The sequence below is a fragment of the Taudactylus pleione genome, unplaced genomic scaffold (assembly GCF_031769625.1).
Source record: "Taudactylus pleione unplaced genomic scaffold, aTauple2 ptg000345l, whole genome shotgun sequence".
Lineage (NCBI taxonomy): Eukaryota > Metazoa > Chordata > Amphibia > Anura > Myobatrachidae > Taudactylus > Taudactylus pleione.
In genome coordinates, this window is record NW_028284746.1 from 2,466,800 (window position 1) to 2,487,075 (window position 20,276).

Here is a 20,276-nt window from a genome sequence, read left to right on the forward strand (position 1 = left end):
TGCCGCAGATCCATGCACGCACGGCGCACCAGTATACAAGTTTCCCAGAACATGGGTGCAGCCATCTTGGGCCAGGTCAGGTGATACTCGTGCATCCAGTCAGCAGCCGCCTCAAGTTGCTTCAGCCAATCCCCTTCAGCCTGATGGTATAAAAGACCTTCCTGTAACACATGCTGGTTGTCAGTGCAACAATGTCCATTACTGCTGCATAACTTATGTTCCTGAGCTCCCGGTGTGAAACCTATGCTTCCTAGCATAGCAAGGTTGATTCTCAGTTCTTACCTATGTTCCTGAGTTTCCTGTGTGTTACCAGTGCTACCCAGCACAGCGAGTCACATTCCAAGTTCTTCAAGTTCATTCTACGTTACTCCAGTCCAGAGTCATATTCTAAGTTCTTCAAGTTCATTCCATGTTACTCCAGTCCGGAGTCATACTCCAGGTTCTTCAAAATTCATTGCACGTTACTGCAGTCCAGAGTCATATTCCAAGTTCTTCAAGTTCAATCCTTGCTACTCCAGTCCGGGGTCAAACTCTAAGTTCTTCAAATTCATCTAGTTCCAGTCCACAGTTTCTTCCTACAGTTCCTTTTCCGAGATCAGTGACTATCCAGAGACTTTGTCCTACATTCTTATTCAGCATCTTCTAGTTGCGTTATCTCTGCACAGAGGAATTTATTATATCATCTTATATTACAGTCCCCTCTATTACTGTATGAGCAGAAACTACATTAAACCATCCAGTTTCAAACTACCTATTGGTTCAGGTGTCTCTGTCATACAACCCAGTTCGGGTACACAACTCCAAGTTACTCAGTCCATGACAGGTGGTTTTGGCAAAACCAATCCAGATCCAAAACACGAAGAAAGATCCAGATCCAAAACCAAAACACGAAAAGTGGCCGGTGCACACCCCTAATATACATGCATATGGGCAGGGCCGGATTAAGGTCTGTGGGGGCCCCTGTGCAACAAACATGTGGGGACCCCATCAATAAAAGTTAAAATATATATATATCACAAGTCCCATGAGGTTGGTACTCCCTTAGAGAGAGTTTAAAAAACCATGGTGCCAGCAATTCAAATTCCAATCAACACATATCAATATATATATATGTGTGTTATTTTTTTTATTATTTTTTTTAACACACATACTGTATATACCCAGACACTCCCCTCATTCACCAATTACATCCCTCCTCTGTCATGCACCAAGGACACCCCAGCAGCACCCAATCATACATTCATCACCAACACACAGTCCAGACACAACCCTCATCATTCACTATCAGCACCCACCATCATATACTGCACTAAAAACACACTAACACCCCCCTCCTACATTAAAAACACACAGACACCCCCCTCCCACACTAAAAACACACAGACACCCCCCTCCCACACTAAAAACCCACAGACACCCCCCTCCTACACTAAATATGCACAGACACCCCCTCCTACACTAAAACACACAGACAGCCCCCCTACTACACTACCAGCAACGAGGCACCCCCCTACCTTCCGGCTGCAGTGTTCTGCTTGTGCTCCCTCCATGGTGCCCACTGACCTGAGCAGAGGAAGCAGGTCCCGGGCCCCGACCGCCTTGTGTGTGGGCGGAGAAGAAAGGAGCCGATAGGTAGCCCGGTCAGTTTGAAAAGGGGGCAGAGCAAAATCATGGGAGGGGCGGGGCCTAATAACGGGCCGCGGCACCGTTAATAAACCATTTTTTTAAATGTTTTATGGGGATGTGGCTCGGGGCTGTGTGTGGGGGCCCCCTATGTGTGGGGGCCCCAGGACAACCGCCCCTGTCGCCCTGCCCTTAATCCGGCCCTGCATATGGGATGTAGTTATGAGAGCCGGTCTCAATCCCGACAATACAATCCCGGCAGGGGATTTAACATAGGTGTCGAAATACAGACGCCCAGGGCCGGATTAACAATGGGGCGGATGGAGCTACAGCTCCAGGCCCCCAGTGAAAATAGGCCCACAGGATCACAGATCCCCGAGGCAATAGGAAAAAAAATCCTGCTAAAAGCTGTCAGCGGCTGACTGAGATCACCACACACCTCCCTGGCTGCTCTGCCTGCTTGGGGGTCGAGATGAGTCCAGGCATCGAGTCTCGGACAGTTCCTGCCACTGCATTTAACTTTTAGCATCTAGAGCTCAAGCTCCATCAGTCCCTGCCCAACCGTGCAATGCCCGATGGGAGCTGTAGTGCAGTAACTAATGGGAGTCTATGGTCATGAGAACTACACTTCCCATAGAGCAGCAGTGGGCGTTGCTATGATGCCTGCGCAGGACGTCCTTTATGTAAGTAACCTGAATGTACAGTATGTGTGTAATATGTGTGGCTTGAAGCTGAAAGGAAAGGTATAGGGGACGAGTATGGCAGTGATAGCCGGGATGTCCAGCTGTCTGCATCCACAGTCATAAAGCCAGCACATAGATGGCTTTTGGGGACTGGAGCTAGATCCATGACAAGGGGCAGATGCATGGTAACTAGAGATCCTGCTGCCTCTAATGGAGAGCTAATGCTTTCTCCCAGGTAACAATTGCTCTGACCCCAGGGTCGCTCAGCAGTCTCTACTGCAAGCTCTTTCTCACTAGCTGGGTTAATGAGCTTGCACTCATGCACCACTAAGTACTCCAGCAGCTGCATCACTTACTAAGATAATTGCTGTAACATTTCCCCAAATGTGTCCCCCAGCCCCCTATTTCGCCTGGTGGGTGCTCAGGGTTAAGTGCTCTGCAGTCTCCCTCCCCAATGGGCAGAGAGTGTTTCCCCCAAGGAATCATGCTGTACACTTGGCCACCATAATACAAAAGGCGGCACAGGGGAAGGCTTCACAGGCCCCCCCTGCGCGCCTGGTATCTCAGCGCCTCCTCAGACGTGTGATGTCATGCCACCCCACTACCGTGGCTGGACGGATAGAGCAGCTGAGCTCCGTAAAGGCGACCCCTGCCTCCTCCTCGTGACCCAGTCCTGCTGACCCTGGAGTTCCAAAAGCCTGCTGTAGCGTTGTACTGCAAGGTATGCTTGTGTGCAAGAATCTGTGTATATATGTATTCTATACATTTGTGTATATTATATACAAACACACAGTATATGGCCACAGGGCCTGAATAAGATATGTAGATAAACCCAATGGTATATGTAGATATCTGATTGTGGGGTGCATGCACACAATGGGCCCGGTGATCACAGTCGCAGTACTCCCTGAGCCGCAGTCTGCCGTTTAGGGGCAGATGGTTGCAATGGTGATCTGAGGCAGTGTCTATGGATGCTGCAGTGGGATCTCAGATGCAGGCAGGAGGTGTCTATATCCTACAGACTCCTCCTGCTGTATTTGCATTCTAGTTGGACAGTGTTGCAGCAGCGCTTCCTTGCGGCTGAGCAATAGCGTCTACATCTGGATCAGGCCCATAGTATGAAATATGACATGATGAGACCTTTGATTATTATTATTATTATTATGCCATATTTTGAACTGTTGTAATAGTCGTATGATTGATTATTAGTTTAATTATTTTATTGAAACAAGGATCGCAGAGCGCACATAGCATAAATTTGCTAGGTCACAAAGTACCCTCACAGCAATGTACATAAAATAATTTTAAATATATACAATGTTAATTATGGTGAAAAAAATGGATTTATTCATTTTTCACTATAATCAACAATGTATATATTTAGAATATTAGATTTGCACTTTTTCAACCTATATCTCCTCACATCACTAGTCACACCCCCATGGCACTGGTCACACCCCCTGCGCTTCACGCAATAGGCCCTTCATAAATGTGAACCTTAATCTGGCACTGCCGACGCCTATGTTAATCCTGACGCTGGGTCCCCGACAGGACGCCAGACCAATCGTCCAGCGCCGGAGGTAAGTAGCAATGTAGCCGGGGATTAGGTTTAGGGACCCCCAGAGTGGGCACTATTATCATGTAGTGTAGGAACTGCCGGTATCAGAGAAGCCGTGAAATGGCCTGGCAGCTTACCATGTACTTATAAATGCATGCAACAAATATCTCTGAATTTGTATTACCATATAGTTTTCATGTATTGTTACAGGTACAATTCAGTGTGCTGGAGGATATCTAGGGGATACTCTCATTTCTGTTTAGTATGACCCCTCCTTTTCATGCACCTGAAGAGTATTGCCAAATTGATTTGAGCAGCTTCCATTTTATGTTTGCTGTTTTGAGAGGCATGAATGAGCCAGCATTTGAAGGGCATGCTGGCTCTTGTAGTGCTAATTGGAGTGCCCAGGGGTGACTCCCAGGTAAGCTGGCTCTCAATTTTGATGTATTTCTGTATGTGCGTTTATCAGGAGGCCTTACAATAGATAGTTACTTGGCCCAGAGTGGGCACTATTATCATGTAGTGTAGGAACTGTCGGTATTAGAGAAGCCGTGAAGTGGCCTGGCAGCTTACCATGTACTTATAAATGCATGCAACAAATATCTCTGAATTTCTATTACCATATAGTTTTCATGTATTGTTGCAGGTACAATTTAGTGGGCTGGAGGATATCAAGGGGATACTCCCCTTTCTGTTTTTCTAAACAAAGCAAGTACTTCCAGCAGCCATGCTGACCACTGGTCAAATTTTTTTTCCAGCACTGCAGTCCATCGGCTCGCCCTGCTTTGGGCAGTCCCAGCACAAATTACTGGGCTCACTGCAGTCAAAACACACAGCTGGAGGTGAGTTGTTGGCTTTAACAACTGAGACCTGGGTTCTAGGCTTGGGTACTGGCTGGAACCTCTATTTGGCTTTATTCAACTCCCAAGAGTCAGGTACTGTTCACTCACAACCGTTAACGCCTCAAACTTTTGAGGATCAGCCTGTAGGGCCCACTGTTGCACCACATGGTCTAATACTCACACAGCATGGTCCAAAGCCATCACCTCTACTATACACTGAGCAGAGTTTTTATCCAGGCTGCAACCATGCCTTACTCAGCCTGGCTAATTTGGCCAGCTGAACCCTTGGAGGCTCAGAGAGTTCAGCCAACATTCCTGAAACTCCTGAGCTTTGCTAGGGCCAGTCACTCCAACCCTGCTGAGTATGGCCTTTTTCAGGCACGGATAAGGGTTTGCCTCAGTCACGTTTAAATCAACATATGCTCTCTGAGGTTCCCCTGTGAGACCATGAGCAAGTTTGGCAGCCCACTCCTCCTCAGGCCATTTTAAACGTGCAGCAGTATGCTCAAAGATGCACAGAAAAGCTTCAATGTCATCAGATGGGGCAAGCTTCTGTAACACCTCTCGTTTTGCCCACCTTTGCTCATTTCAGTTATCTCTGCAGGTAATAACTGAATTTCAGTTTGTATACCCTGAATCAAAGTTTGCTGTCCTTACACCTGTGCTTGCTGCCCTGCTCCCAGAGCTTGCTGCTAGTTCAGCAAAACTTTTTAAAAAGCTCCTCCATTCCATACTGCTTTATCCCTTTATGGACAAACTTAGGAGGCTTATAAAACTCTCCTTTTCAAGCCAGATTCCCAACAATATATATCAGCTGGCTTCCCTTAAAACTGCACTACATTCCCTGGGCTCCCAGCCCCATACACAGGAATTAAGCAGTTGTTATATTGTGCAAAATTTGTATATACACATGGACAGATTATCACTGTTAACAACTGCTGTTTTATGGCTGGCCTGCCACACTCACCTACCCAGCTGCTAGTAATGCGACGAAGCCACTGAGCAGCGGGTAGCATCTTGCAATGCGTCTCACTGCCACTGTGGGTGGATCTGGTCACTGTATCTGGCTTCTTGCTGCGTAGTAGTATCCAGCAAGGTCCCTATTTGGGCACCAAATGTGACAAGAATCACATAAACCGGGTAAAATCCAACAGACATTTATTTTCTCACCACAGGCAGGTATACAGGACAGTGCAGTGTTCATAGGCAAGATGTTACAGGTGAGTACACAGAACCTTCCAAACAGCAATAGTTTTTAGTGGACTCGCAGGTCCAGGATCTCTGACACTAGTCACCCCTGGGCCTATAACCTGGGCAACTAGTTCACCATCAGGATCAGTTTCCCAGTGTCTCTGCAGCTCTATTACCAGCCTCACACAGGTGTCTGTAATCAGCTGCCTTTCCAGACTCAAACTTAGACACACAAACTTTGTCCTGGATCTGACAACCTGCAGCTTTACCACTATGTCAGATCTATCCTCTCCTTGCCGCAATATATATATATATATATATATATATATAGTGACACAGTCAGATTAGGAGGTCCCTCTCCTGGGTAGGGGACTCCTTCCTTACACACACACACAGCAGCAGGGAAGCAGTACACCAGTCTGGATGCGAGTACAAGCTGGTCGGCGCCAGTCTTTATTGTACAATGTCAGAAATAACACAAAGAAAACATAAACATAAATCCTAGCCCTGTCGGGGCACTAACTTCACAGGTAGTCCCTCACTACCAGAACCTGGCAGGGCCTAATACCCTCACCAGCAACAAAAGCACAGCACAACACTTACAGTTAGGTTTTTCCAGTGTCTCTGAGCAAACTCCCTGTCTGCTCTCCCAGGTGAGACAATCAGCCCTCAACACACTAGGCTTATATTGGCCACTCTCAGGTGGAAACCCTAACAAGCCTGTACCAGGCTGCGAGAACCAAAACCTGGAGTAGCCGTGGGTGGAGCCCTCCCTCTCCTCTCACCCACAACCCCCAGGTCCCAAACCGGCTTTTCAAAAAGCCGAGACTCAAGCCTGCTACACTGCAGACTTTCTCCTGGGGATTTTAAACACATATGACAGGAATCTGGGATAAATGTCCCTGCCACAGATCACTTTACCAGTGATCCTATCACATATCCCCCCCCTTTGTTTCGACCAATGGGGCGGAACAACTGAAGCCCCCAAACAATGAACGCGTGACAATGCGTCTGCTTTAAACAACAGGCCCCCTGGCCTGTGTTCCACCGAAAATTTAAAAGTTTGTAACGCCCACTTTATGGCCAACGCCTCCTTCTCCACTGTGGCACCGGGTAGGGATCGAATTTTGAAACACTGTTCAACTTTCGGAAGTCATTGCAGAAACGCACACTCCCGTCGGGCTTTGGAATCAACACAATGGGACTTGACCATTCACTATGTGATACTTCAATAACCCCTAACTCTAGCATATTTTTAATTTCTTTCGACACCGATGCTCTTGGTGCTTCTGGTAACCTATAGGGCTTTAGATTAACTTTAACCCTTGGGTCAGTGATGATGTCATGTTTAACGACCAAGGTTTTCCCAGGTACGTCAGAGAACAGCACCCTATTTCTAACCAGAAACTCCTTGACCTCTCGTTGTTGAATTGCCGACAGGGTTTTTGCCACTGTCACTTCGGGAACTAAGGGCCCTGGACTTACTGGAGGGGCTCGGACGGCCGACAGTACCGTTCTATCTTTCCAGGGCTTTAACAGATTTATATGGTATATCTGTTCCGGCTTTCTTTTCCCCGGCTGGTAAACTTTGTAATTGACCTGTCCCACTCTTTCTAAGATTTCAAAGGGGCCTTGCCATTTAGCCAAAAGTTTATTTTCCACAGTGGGAACCAACACTAACACTCTGTCCCCCGGAGCAAAGCTGCATAACCGAGCATTGCGGTTGTATACCCTCTGCTGTGCCTGTTGAGCCTGTTTCAGGTGCTCTCTCACTATCGGCACCTCTATAATAGGCAATGGAACTAGTGGACCCTTAAAACGTGGTCTGGGAGCATGATACTGACACTCAGGGCAGGATGCGCAAAAGTCAGATACCTCTTTATGGAGCCCGGGCCAGAAAAACTTCTGCACTATTCGCTCAGTGGTTTTCTCTACCCCTAGATGGCCTGCATTATATGACCATGGGCCAGATCCAACACTGTTCTTCTGTAGGCTTTGGGAACTATTAGTTGTTCCACAATATCTTCCCCCTTCTTAGTCACCTGACATAACAAATCCTGACACATTGCCGTGTGGGGATAGGACAAAGGACTATCAGGGTCTATGGGTTTACCATCAACTACTTTTACATTCTCCCTGGCTTTTACCAAAGTAGGGTCATTCAACTGCTCCACGGCAAAGACCTCTCTTCTGACCTCTAAATCAGGCAGACGATCAACTGGCCCAACAACACTTCCCACCTCAATGGGAGGCACATCAGTTGGTGGGCCACCGTCACGCTCCGCATTCTCTAGTTCGCCAACCATAGTAGAAAAAGGGAATAACTCTGACTCAGAAGAAACTCCCTTCTCCACTACATCGACAACCTTCTCAAATGGACCGGGGTTGTTCACTTCTGGAACAAAACGACTTTCCCACAACTTCCAGAAGTGAGCAAAGTCTCTCCCCAATATTGCATCGTACATCAGACCAGGCACCAAACCCACAGAAACTATAGCAGAACCACATGGTGTCTCGATGTTCACCTCGGCAGTAACATAATATCGAGTATCCCCATGTATGCAGGTCACACCAACAGTTTTCCCTGTATGCCTCAAGGGGTTCACCAGCTCAGCTTTTATAAGTGTCACCAAGCTACCAGAGTCTAACAGTGCCTCTACTCGGTTGCTATCTACAGTAAGTACACACATGTGCTTATCAGTCTCAGCCTGCCGGTCAGCCGTACAGGCTGTCTGTGCAAAGAAAGACCCCCTGCGGTAGACATGAGCAGTATCACATTGCATAGGTTCAGTTGTAAGTGAACAATTAGCGGAAATATGGCCGAAGTCACCACACCGGAAACACTGAATCATATTAATGTCTAGTCGTTTACGGGGCAAGAACCTTCCTGGCCTGGCAGGCCTGTCTCCAGGTTCTACACCCTCAGTCTTAGGTTCATCCCACCGCCCAGCACCCTTCTCCCCTGGAACAGTCTTACCGGTGTCTGTGGGAGTTCGCCGGTGTGCCATCGGGGCTCGCTGGGGCATACTCCTCAGCTGCTCAGCCGCCACATACCTCTCCACCAGCTCGACCAACTGGTCCGCGGACTTAGGGTCTGCATGGCTCACCCACTTGTGCAGGGTCGCAGGTAACGATCGCAGGTACCGGTCCATCACGACCCTTTCCACGATCTGTGGTCCCATCAGTGTCTCGGGCTGTAGCCATTTTGAGGACAGATGGACGAGGTCATGCATCTGTGAACGTGGAGGCTTGTCCATATGGAACTCCCAGCGGTGGACCCGTTGGGCACGAACAAAGGTGGTGACTCCCAAGCAAGTTAGGATCTCCTGTTTTAGTTTTTTATAGTCCTTGGCATCAGCCAGGCATAAGTCGAAATAGGCCTTTTGTGGCTCCCCAGACAAAAAAGGTGCCACCAGACTTGCCCACTGCTCCTGGGGCCAACTCTCCCTTTCGGCCATTCTTTCAAATCCCGCGAGATAGGCCTCCACATCATCGCCCGAAGTCATCTTTTGGAGGAAGTGACTGGCTCGTACGGAGTGAGTGGTGGTGGGAGGACCCGTATTAACATCTCTGGGCCGGGCGACCAGGTGCTGTACCACCTCTTTTATGGCCTGGCTGTTTTCCGCGATGGCGACCTGTTGTTGCCTCTGGGCTGTCTCCAAGGCCAACAGTTGCACCCTGGTGGATTCCTGCTGAGCCCTGGTAGATTCCTGCTGAAGTTTGTTCGTCTCCTGCTGAGCTGCTGTAGCTTGGAGCAAGGCCTTAATAATGTCCTCCATTTTGTCCTGGGGTGTAGGTTGGAAGCTGAACCTTGCCTCTCTGAGCATTGGCTGACGCCTCCTCTATGGGACTCCAAGGACACAGTGTTATTTCCACACTCACCAATTGGGTGTCTGTCCCTTAAATTTTTAAACGGAAAGTTTTCCTCTTGCTGAAACTTCAGTGTGTGTGGTTGCCCGCATTCTCCACCATATTGTGACGCAGTCAGATTAGGAGGTCCCTCTCCTGGGTAGGGGACTCCTTCCTTACACACACACACAGCAGCAGGGAAGCAGCACACCAGTCTGGATGCGAGTACAAGCTGGTCAGCGCCAGTCTTTATTGTACAGTGTCAGAAATAACACAAAGAAAACATAAACATAAATTCTAGCCCTGTCGGGGCACTAACTTCACAGGTAGTTCCTCACTACCAGAACCTGGCAGGGCCTAATACCCTCGCCAGCAACAAAAGCACAGCACAACACTTACAGTTAGGTTTTTCCAGTGTCTCTGAGCAAACTCCCTGTCTGCTCTCCCAGGTAAGACAATCAGCCCTCAACACACTATGCTTATATTGGCCACTCTCAGGTGGAAACCCTAACAAGCCTGTACCAGGCTGCGAGAACCAAAACCTGGAGTGGCCGTGGGTGGAGCCCTCCCTCTCCTCTCACCCACAACCCCCAGGTCCCAAACCGGCTTTTCAAAAAGCCGAGACTCAAGCCTGCTACACTGCAAACTTTCTCCTGGGGATTTTAAACACATATGACAGGAATCTGGGATAAATGTCCCTGCCACAGACCACTTTACCAGTGATCCTATCACAATATATATATATAGATAGATAGATATACACATAAATATATATATATATATGTGTATATATATATATGTACACATAAAAAGGGGGAAAGGGGCAAGCGCCTGATAGTGTAGTAGTTAAGATAATCAATCAAAAGGACTTTAGACTCCAATATTAATGCGTACCCTGTGTTGTTATGTAAGCATATCATATAACAACTTGCGGCGATCACCAGACTCCAAATTTAGATGTCTTTCTCCTGTAACTCCTCTGTCCCACATTCACAATATTCTAGCACCTTAGTAATGCAAAGGATTTGCTACCATAGTGTAGTAAGTATCAACTTAAATTTATTAACAAAATACACATTAAAATTAACACAAGGTAAAAAAGAAGGTGCTTATCTTGTAAAGTTCTCTGTGGCTGGTCTCGCAGGGCAGTTTTCCAGGGGTTCTGGGTGTCAATAAAGGTAAGGTTTTATATATATATATATATATATATATATTATACCCACACATACATACAGGCGGTATTTGAAATTAAGCTTAGTTCTTAAGCTGGGTACACACCTAATACAGTAGATATGTCTGCAGATGATGATTGTTCACACGTACTGAACAACCATCATCGGTCATCTGGCCGCGGGTCCCACTGCAAGTGTACGGGTGGTCGGCTGATTGCCCGTACACACAGCACGATGGACAGATATATCTGCAGATATATTGGGCATCGGCTGTGCAGCACAGCCGATGCGATATGTCTGTGAACAACGTAGTTCACAGACATATCGCTGGTACACACTGGCCGACGGCACACGATATATTTGCTGAGCAATTGATCAACCAATATATCTGCCAGTGTGTACCCAGCATAAAAAGTCTTATTCAGTGACATATAGAGTAGTTTACTCCTTTCAGTGTCTGAATGAAAAGTGTTATCTGTGTAAAGCCAAATCTCCTATGTTTGCCCTAGGGGTAATCTTCATTGGCAACTGTAGATTTTTTACAGTTCTATTCATTTTGAGTAAAGGAATATAAATAGGTGAAAGTAAATGGAATTAAGACCTTACCAACATACATACACAAATGAAAGATTATCAAAGAAAGTAAAGGTGCATACACACTAGACAATATTTTGCACGATTTGCCCGATTTCGACATATCGGAAATACAGATCGTGCAAAATATGTGCAAATTATGAGTGTCCATTCATGATGACGATGTCGATTGTCATCCGTCATATCTTCAGATCTTGCCTACAGCAGTCAAGATCTGCCAATCTCGTACATGACGCACTGGAAATTGTTAAGGACGCACAATAGCTCGTTGGTCAGACTGGAGACTTTTTAGCACCATATTGTGTCCTGTAGTTATGGGGAGCTGCCGGGGAGAGTTCAAGGGAAATTGAATACGATATCGCATCGTGAGCACATCGTCTAGTGTGTAGGCACCATAAGAGTAGTTCCGTGTTTAATGGTGTGGACTGTAGAACAATTGCACCAATGTATTTATTGGAGATCCCACTCTGAAAGCCACTGTCGGCTCTTGGTAACCTCAGGTCTGTTAGAAACATGACTGACCACAAACATACTCATGGTGGGTGGGATGGGATTTACCTACACATTAAGTAAGTTACGTACTGTACACAGTTAAACACTTTATTTGGACTTTGCTTTTTGTCCGCATCTGGATTTAATTAGAGTGATGTTCCGAAGAGGTCTCTTCTGTGATAGGACCCAGTGGTCATGCTCAGCCAGCTGGCAGTTTAGACATTTGCAAATCAAGCGAGTGTGCTGGCTATTGCGGACTGTCTTTTCTACCCAAATCATGTATAATAGTTAATATTACCTAGTTTATATTTCCAAGAAGAACAACTTTGTCCAAATACTTGTCATCTCCATTATAATGGAGAAAGAATGATGGGTTTAAATTAGTTATGGATCTAAGTAGGTGCTACAGATACTAATCTCTCCCCCAAAAAAACTGTACTACCAAATGGTTATATACTTAGGAGAGCAGGCGTAAGATCTGCGTAAAAAAGCAATAAAACATGATTTGTGCCTATGAACAAGAAAACACAAGGAGTGAAAAATGATAATAAAGTATGCCCAAGATGATATATCATCTTTTTCCCCCAGTATTTGATTTGTATCCCATTTGTAATGTCTGCTAGCGAGATTACGCTATGTACAGACACTCTGTAAACACTAGCAAAACATTGCCAGGTGTCTCCCCTTGAAGAGACAAAATAGATGAATTTGGCCCGAACTTTATTTGTGATCGGGTCATTTGAGTTTCTTTTTTATTGCTTATATTTATCGTGATGCAGTCCAGCCTTCAAGCAGCAGTTTGGATTACTTTTTTTTCTATTATTATTGCTTCTTATCCTCTGAATATATATTGGGCTGGCACCTTCACAAAACCTAAACCAAAATGTCTTTCATTTATGAAACATTATAGCAGTTATGCTGTTAGGGAGGGGGCTGTGCTTACATTGAGAGAAGTGTCAGAAGAAAGGGTCTGTGACTGCAATTATAAATTCACAGTTATGCTATCAACATAAAGATTATTTACAATGGTGAGTACTATGCAAATATCTTTCATTAAATATCAGGTTATAACTGGTTATTTCCATTATCTGATCTGTGAGTCTATAGGGACTACAGAAACAGAGCACGCTGTGCAATACAGAACTTACATTTCACCTGTATTCCAGTAGTTTGTGTATCCATAACAGGCTCATTAAAGTGAATCCGCTGTAACAGATAACGCCACTTTAGCAAGAATGAAAAAAAAAACTTTCTACACTGTGCTATAAATGCTGCACATTATTTAACACAGTAGTAGCGTTGTGAGACAAAACAATAATTTAAACAAACATCATCTTATTTGTATGAGATAAAGCAAAAATACACCCCCCCTCCCCCCATAAAGATTCCCGTATCTCTTACAGCATGAATACATTTAATGAATGAAGTGAGACCTGCCCTAGAATAGTCTACATGTCATAGTTTATGCCAGCCTTTGTTTTGCCACCTACTGGTCATACATGGTAATGTTATTTTTGTCTTTCTCATCTTGTGAGCTAAGTGATAAGTATAGTATGGCATACCAATGTATATCAAGAGTATATTTAAAAATTAAGTACAAATTATTCCAAATTCAGTAAAATATATAGTCTACTTTTATAAAACAATTGTTAACCTTTTTAAGATGTTTGCTAAATCATGCTTCGATTCCTGTGACACATTAATTACCAATTCTAATTTGATCAGTAAATATGACTTTAAATAGCAATTCCATTGTTAGAGTCGTTGTCCAGAATCCAGCGACAAGTCAACCTATTGTGGTGGCACACAATTGTGTCCTGAGAAAGTTGGTTTCCACTTTCAGATAACTTATATATTGGTCTGAACATGGCCTTCAGCAGTTTTTTTTATCACTAAGCATGTAATTTAATTATTTTAGCTTCATTAGGGGTTTTTCACCAAGGCTCTTCTATTCTCAAGGCAGAGTTGTACATTATTACTCTTGGTCGCAGCTACAATTTGCTCTGTGGATGATATATAACAGTATCCTCCAGTTGCGGCTTCCACTTCATCCTGGTTACATCCTCTCAAGCTTGACTTCATGTTTCCTGCTCCCTCCGCTAGAACTCACTCCCTCGCCCAGCCATACCTCCGCTCACTAATGTCAGCTTCAAATGTTCACTCAAAACTCACCTTTTAATCAAGACCTACCCTCCTACCTCCTAAATATGTAATCAACTTTCCTCTCCTGTTCTACGCTTCTCCCCAGTTCACCCTCCAACTCTTCTCCCCTCCTCTATGCATGTAAGCTCTCACAAGCAGGGCCTTCCTTCCTCATGGTCCTCCCCTGTAATATCCTTGATTCCTGTACTCCTTGACCCTTATCTCCTAGTTCTTTTCAGTGACTCCGACTATATGTGTCCACCCTTCATTGGGCACATGCTTATTGGGTGCTGAACTAACTTCCCTTCCACTTAACTGCCAAGATAGTGATTTCCCCTACTCTCACCTCTAGTTTGTGTCCTACACAGATTGTCAGTTTATTGTTCTGTATTGTTCTGTAGAAATGTCAACTTACAATTACTGTGCTATTGATGCATCATGTTGTGCAGTAACAATAGAATACAGTGGTTACCAATCTGTGCACCGCAGCTCCCTGGGGTGCCGCAATTTTGTCACCGAGGTGTTGCAGCCAGAGGCTGTCCAGAAGCTGGAGTGAAGCAGAGTAGAGGCGGGAGGGGGGGAGGCTTAGGTGCGATCGTGTGGAAGCTATCAGTACCTGGTATGCAACAGGCAGTGGGCTGGGCTGCCTGTTGATGCAACCGGCCGTGGTGCTGGAGGATCTGATCTGAGGAACTGAGGGTATGGCCGTGGCGCAGGTGATCTCTAGTGAAGGTAAGTACAGGGTGGCTGCACTGGAAGCTATAGAAGGGCAGATATTATGAGTGGTATAAGTATACAATAGGAAGGGGCCCCACATAGGGAACTATAGGGGGGGAGGGCAGCTGCAATTATAGACATTGAGGAGGGTGCTGCAAATGGAGGCTGGAGACACATGAAGGGGGCTTGCAAAGGTAAAAAGGGAGATCTGCAGGGGGCTGCATAGGGAAACGTGGCTGTTACGAACCACCATCATGGCTCTCTTCCATTGCAGGTCATGATCATTGCTAGACGACCGGGATGCTGCGTCACACAAGCTGCATTATCTGGTGATCCCAGTGGTTATTAGGCTACCAGGACTTATTAGTCACAGTGCCTTCTGGTCCTGGCTTTGCTACTGCTATGTGCAGCCAGCAATGCTATTCATCTGTTTAATTAAAGTGCTGATTGGCTTTCAGTGCTGTTAAAAGGCAGTCAGTTCCACTCTTCCATGCCAGTGATACTTATTCTTGGAGCCTTGTCATTCGGTCCCTGTTCTTGGTTACTGTACCTGATATCCTAGCTGCCTTCTGAAACATTTACTCAGCTAAGTGTTTCAATACTGTGCATTACCTCTCCTGAAATATATATACCCCTTTTATGCAGCTGTGTGATCTGTGCATTCATTATCTGCTGAGCAATCCACCTGTACCTTGCTGGAATCACTGTTTTGAACACCACTGCTTTTCTATATTGGGTTGCTGTGCCATGTTGTCGCCACTGCAAAAATAGTGACTGTGTTTTACCACTGCTACTGCATTTAGAAATGTGGTACAGATTCAAAAGTACTATTACTTGCATTCCACCTGTGGTTTTATACTGTGCTGTACTTCAAGAATCGCATTACTCTACATGAAGTCCATATACTCTGTCTGCATATTATACCCTTACTACTACCTGTTCCAGTGTACTGAACAAAACTAGTGTCAGTATTTTAGTTAACTGTGTTCTTGCCATACTCCTGTTGCTTATACACCACTACTCTAGTTATTACCTAGTGATCTCCTGTCTATTGCATAAGCCCTACTGTTCGGAGGTATAACACCTGGTGGCCGCCTAAGTACCAGTGCATGCGTCTAACAGTAATGGAACAGCGGGTGGTTTTGTCTTTCTTGCCCTAAATACTAATTATGTAATTTTGACCCAACTACTTGGGTCAAAAAGGGACAGCTTGGTAATTAATTCAACTTAGAAATGCCTTGAAAAAATCAAGGAGACCCTAATGGTGTCTTGAAATGAAAAAGTGTTGGAACCACTAGTATAATGTATAGTGTATAGACTCAATATGGCACTATGTGGTGCTTCAAAAATGAAAGATGATGTTTCTCTGATATCATCTATTGCTGTGGTTTGATTTTCTAAATAATGATTATGATAATAATAATAGTATAATTGTGTTGCATCCATGGGCAATAAACATAAACAACTTTAAGTTATGTACTTGGTAAAAGTTGCAAGAGGACATGTGGAAACCTTTTAGTTACAGCTAATGGGAGTACCGAGGCTTCTGTATCCCCCTGAAGTAATAACTGTCTGTTGTTGCCATTGTAGTTCCTACAGTACATTATCCATTCAACTACATTTTATTTTTAATTCAACAGATGGATAAATACAAATATAAAAGTATAGAAAATATAAATGTTGCTTATGCTAAAGACACAGCAACAACAATACTAGTTGCATAGATTCCACACATCAAGCAGTAAAATATAAGGCTTACTAATTTATGCAAAACTGTACTGGAATAAACTCTTAAATGCCAACCCAATAAGCATGCAGATGGTGTCACATATCCGCAGAATCATCAATGATGCTAACACTACACTAAAAGACTCTTAGAGGTTGGACCTAAGTCATGGGAACTCATGGATTTAATACAGAAGACGAAGGTTAATGAGTAATCTGTGCGCTATGTGCCACATTTATGACCAAATCACTTTACAGCCTATATCCGACTTACATTAAAACTCCTTAGTCTTCTAATCATAATGTCACAATGACCCTTTTTAGTGTTTCAATCTGTGCACTAAATAGGTTTATAAAAGAAACAACAGAAAGCTGGAAGTGATAAAATATTGACCATTTCAGGTCAGTCTATTACATTTTGGTCATATAACAAGAAACTAGAACATTACTCAATAAAAACAAATGTATAACACCTGTAAAGTTTTAGTAGTTGAACGCAGTGTAAATCCCAATATTACCATAATATTAATATGCCGTTAATACATCTGGCAGGATATGCTGCCTTATATTCTGTACCTGTTAGCAGAAGAAAGGTTTGGAGATTAGTTTCAGCCAAGCTTAGCTAAAAAAACAAATTAAGAAGCACAACATTTCTCTCCATTGGGCTAAAGTACCAAAAGTAGTATATAATAAAGTATGAAAATAATAGTTTGATTTCATATTATTTTAAAACGCATGACTGATAAACATATTATAATGAAGTTAGAACAATATGGACAAGTCTTCTATTTGTGTGTTCAGGCCACAATTAAAACCAGAACAACAGAGGTCACCATACAGTACGTTCCTGATTCTAAGTTGAACGCAGGACAAAAGCAGCTGCATTCGGAATGTGGATCTCTGTGACTGCACCACCCACAGCCCTTCATCCACTAGAGAAGCTCTCATCACTGTTATTATTATCGGCACTCACACCTACCCCATGCTGGCTTCAAGAGATCCATCTGAAATACAAATGTAACACTGGCTACGCCCACGACAGTCCACAGTATGGTTCTCTTTCGTGCCTTTGCCCAGTTGCCATCCACAAATGCCCAGGATCTGTCTGGCTCAGATTTACATGGAGATACGCAATGATGGGTTAGTTCGCTACGGCGTATTGCGCAGTTTCCTAAAACTCGGTATACGCGGCCTCATGTGGACCTGAGTGTGACTTTGAATCCGGCCCTAAACAAAAACTGTTCAGATTGGTTTATACATAAATTATCACAAATATAAAATTATAAAATGTATCTTATTTCCAAATCTGTTAATTTTATATATTATTTACTGTATATTTTATTTTATGAAACATTCTGTAATTATTGCCATTTACAAAAAGTTGTATATACGTGTCGTACTACTGTCATAGAAAACGAGCTCAGGTAGCAGCTCATTGTCAATGTTTTGTGTTTAAATAAAAGGAGAATGTCTATTGGATGAGGGCATTTATGCCGAGATCCCCATTTCTTGACTTTGAACACGTCCATCACCTTCAAAACCAACCTAGTTCTTGTCATTCAGTGGTCTCATCATCTTTTATATTTGCATGCGTCTAGCTCGGTAATTGCACTCAATTACTAACAGAACATCATTGTCTTTCTGGCAGTGGAGTAACTATAGAGGGTGCAGCAGGTACTTTTGTTAAGGGGCTTGGTGGCCAGGGCCGTAGCTAGGGTAGTGTGGCCGGTGCCATCGCACAGGGCACCACAGGTCAAGGGGCACTGTTTGGGCCTGTCAAATTTCTGTTTATTATCATTCTCACTTGTAGCTTCCTCTTATTTCATCCCCAGCATCTCCTGGCCTCCCCTATCTCTTCCCTGGCCCTTCCCCATGAGGCCATTCCCCCTTTTTGGGTGCATTATGTCCCTTTGAAAAATGAGGGGGGCGCCAATGCTCTTTCTGTTGGTGGCTTAGTGAGCCGCCAGCCCAGCAAGCGTACCCCTGCACCCTCTGTAGCATGGCCGGCCCAGTTGTTGGTGCAACTGGGAACGCTGGTCTCTGAAGCGATCAGAGACTAAAGACACCTATGATCGCTTCAGAGGCCAGCGTTCCCAGTGATGCTGTGCGCGGGTGTGCGGATGACGTCATGACATCACCCTCGTTACCTGCATTGAGAGTAGCCTGCGCCTGCTGCTGGATCTAGTCAGATCCAGTCAGCGGCCGCATCTTCGTGGGGTGCTGACATGACGGCGCGGACTGGCTCGTGAAGAGAGGTAAGTACTACACAGGGGAGGGGGGCTACAGCATAAGGGGCAGTACTAGGGACAATACTGGGGGTACTGCATTAGGGGCATTACTGGGTGCACAACATAAGCGGTACTGCATAATGGGCACTACTGGATGCACTGCATAAGGGGCTTTAATACAGGGGGCATTGCATAATGGGCACAACTACATGGAGCATTGCATAATATGCACAACTACAGGGGGCATTGTATAATGGGCACTGCATAAAGGGCACAACTACAGGGGCACTGTATAGGTAGACCTATGGGGGCCCCAAGGAAATTTGCTATGGGGCCCCCATACCTCTTGTTACGCCCCTGCTTTCTGGTATTATCACTGTACATGCCTCATTAGTCATTACTGCCCATCCAACTTCTAGAACAATAGCAGCAACCAATAACCCAATAGCAGCAGTATCTGCCACAGCCTATTTAGCATATGCAGCTATCATTGGCCAAATAATCTCGGATGCTTTAAGTGGTCCTTGTTGGCAAACAGTTTGTTTCCCAGTGCTGCCTGTCTATGGTCCTATCTGCGCAGGGGATACCTGAGCCAAACTCATATACAACTTGCTGGTATGCCACCGGTTTATAACGCTGGAGCCCTAACTTATCACAGTCTATCACAGCAGCTCTCAGTACTTCCAGTACCTTTGAAATAGAGGTCTTCCCAATTCCACTGCCTAATGTTAGCACAATGAAGTAGGGACCAGCAGTTACGCTGGGATTCTCAACTGGAGGTAATATCTTCCTGAAACTGGAAGAATTGCTTTTTATCTTCTTTGCTTTCAAAATTTACAGGACCTGTGACCACCTTGATTTCTTAAATGTCTAGTTCATCATTTTCTTCATGTCTCCTATTATCAGACAGTCCTCCCTTATGGGTCTCTTCACTGTCCTTAATGTATTTCGACTCAGGGTCAGTGACTGAAGGACCATAAAGATCAGATACAGGTACCATGTCATAATGTCATATAGCAGAAGCAGCTTTCCATTGAGCAGCAATAGGGACAAATTTCCTGCTCTTTTAGTTTTTACTTTTCTTTTAGCACCTTCTTTCTCTATTACCTGTATCCAAAATCCTCGACCAGATGTACACAGATTATTTCCTTGACAAAGGCATTTTTTTCATCAAACAGCAATAATGGTGAGAAGCCTTACTGCCCATCATCTTCCATATGTCCTCACACACACTGTCATACCAAACAGGTATCCTACTCTAGTGATTTCTGTACCTCCATGTAGCCCATTTCATTACACGTTTCGTTAGAAATTTGTTTTGTTGAGTGACCTAAACAGACAGCACATCCTAAGAAGTTGTGTGCCTAATGCAGAGTTGTACGCAAACAAAATGGTTATTTTTGGATTTGAGCTTCAAATTTTGAAACTGTCTAATCATTTTCAAGCTTTTTCTGTCCTAC

General features: G+C 44.7%; 1 pseudogene; it reads right to left on the minus strand.

Annotated features, from left to right (window-relative positions):
- Positions 1-19,142: 19,142 nt before the first annotated feature.
- On the minus strand, positions 19,143-19,822 carry LOC148508783 (bifunctional coenzyme A synthase pseudogene; annotated as a pseudogene).
- Positions 19,823-20,276: the final 454 nt, after the last annotated feature.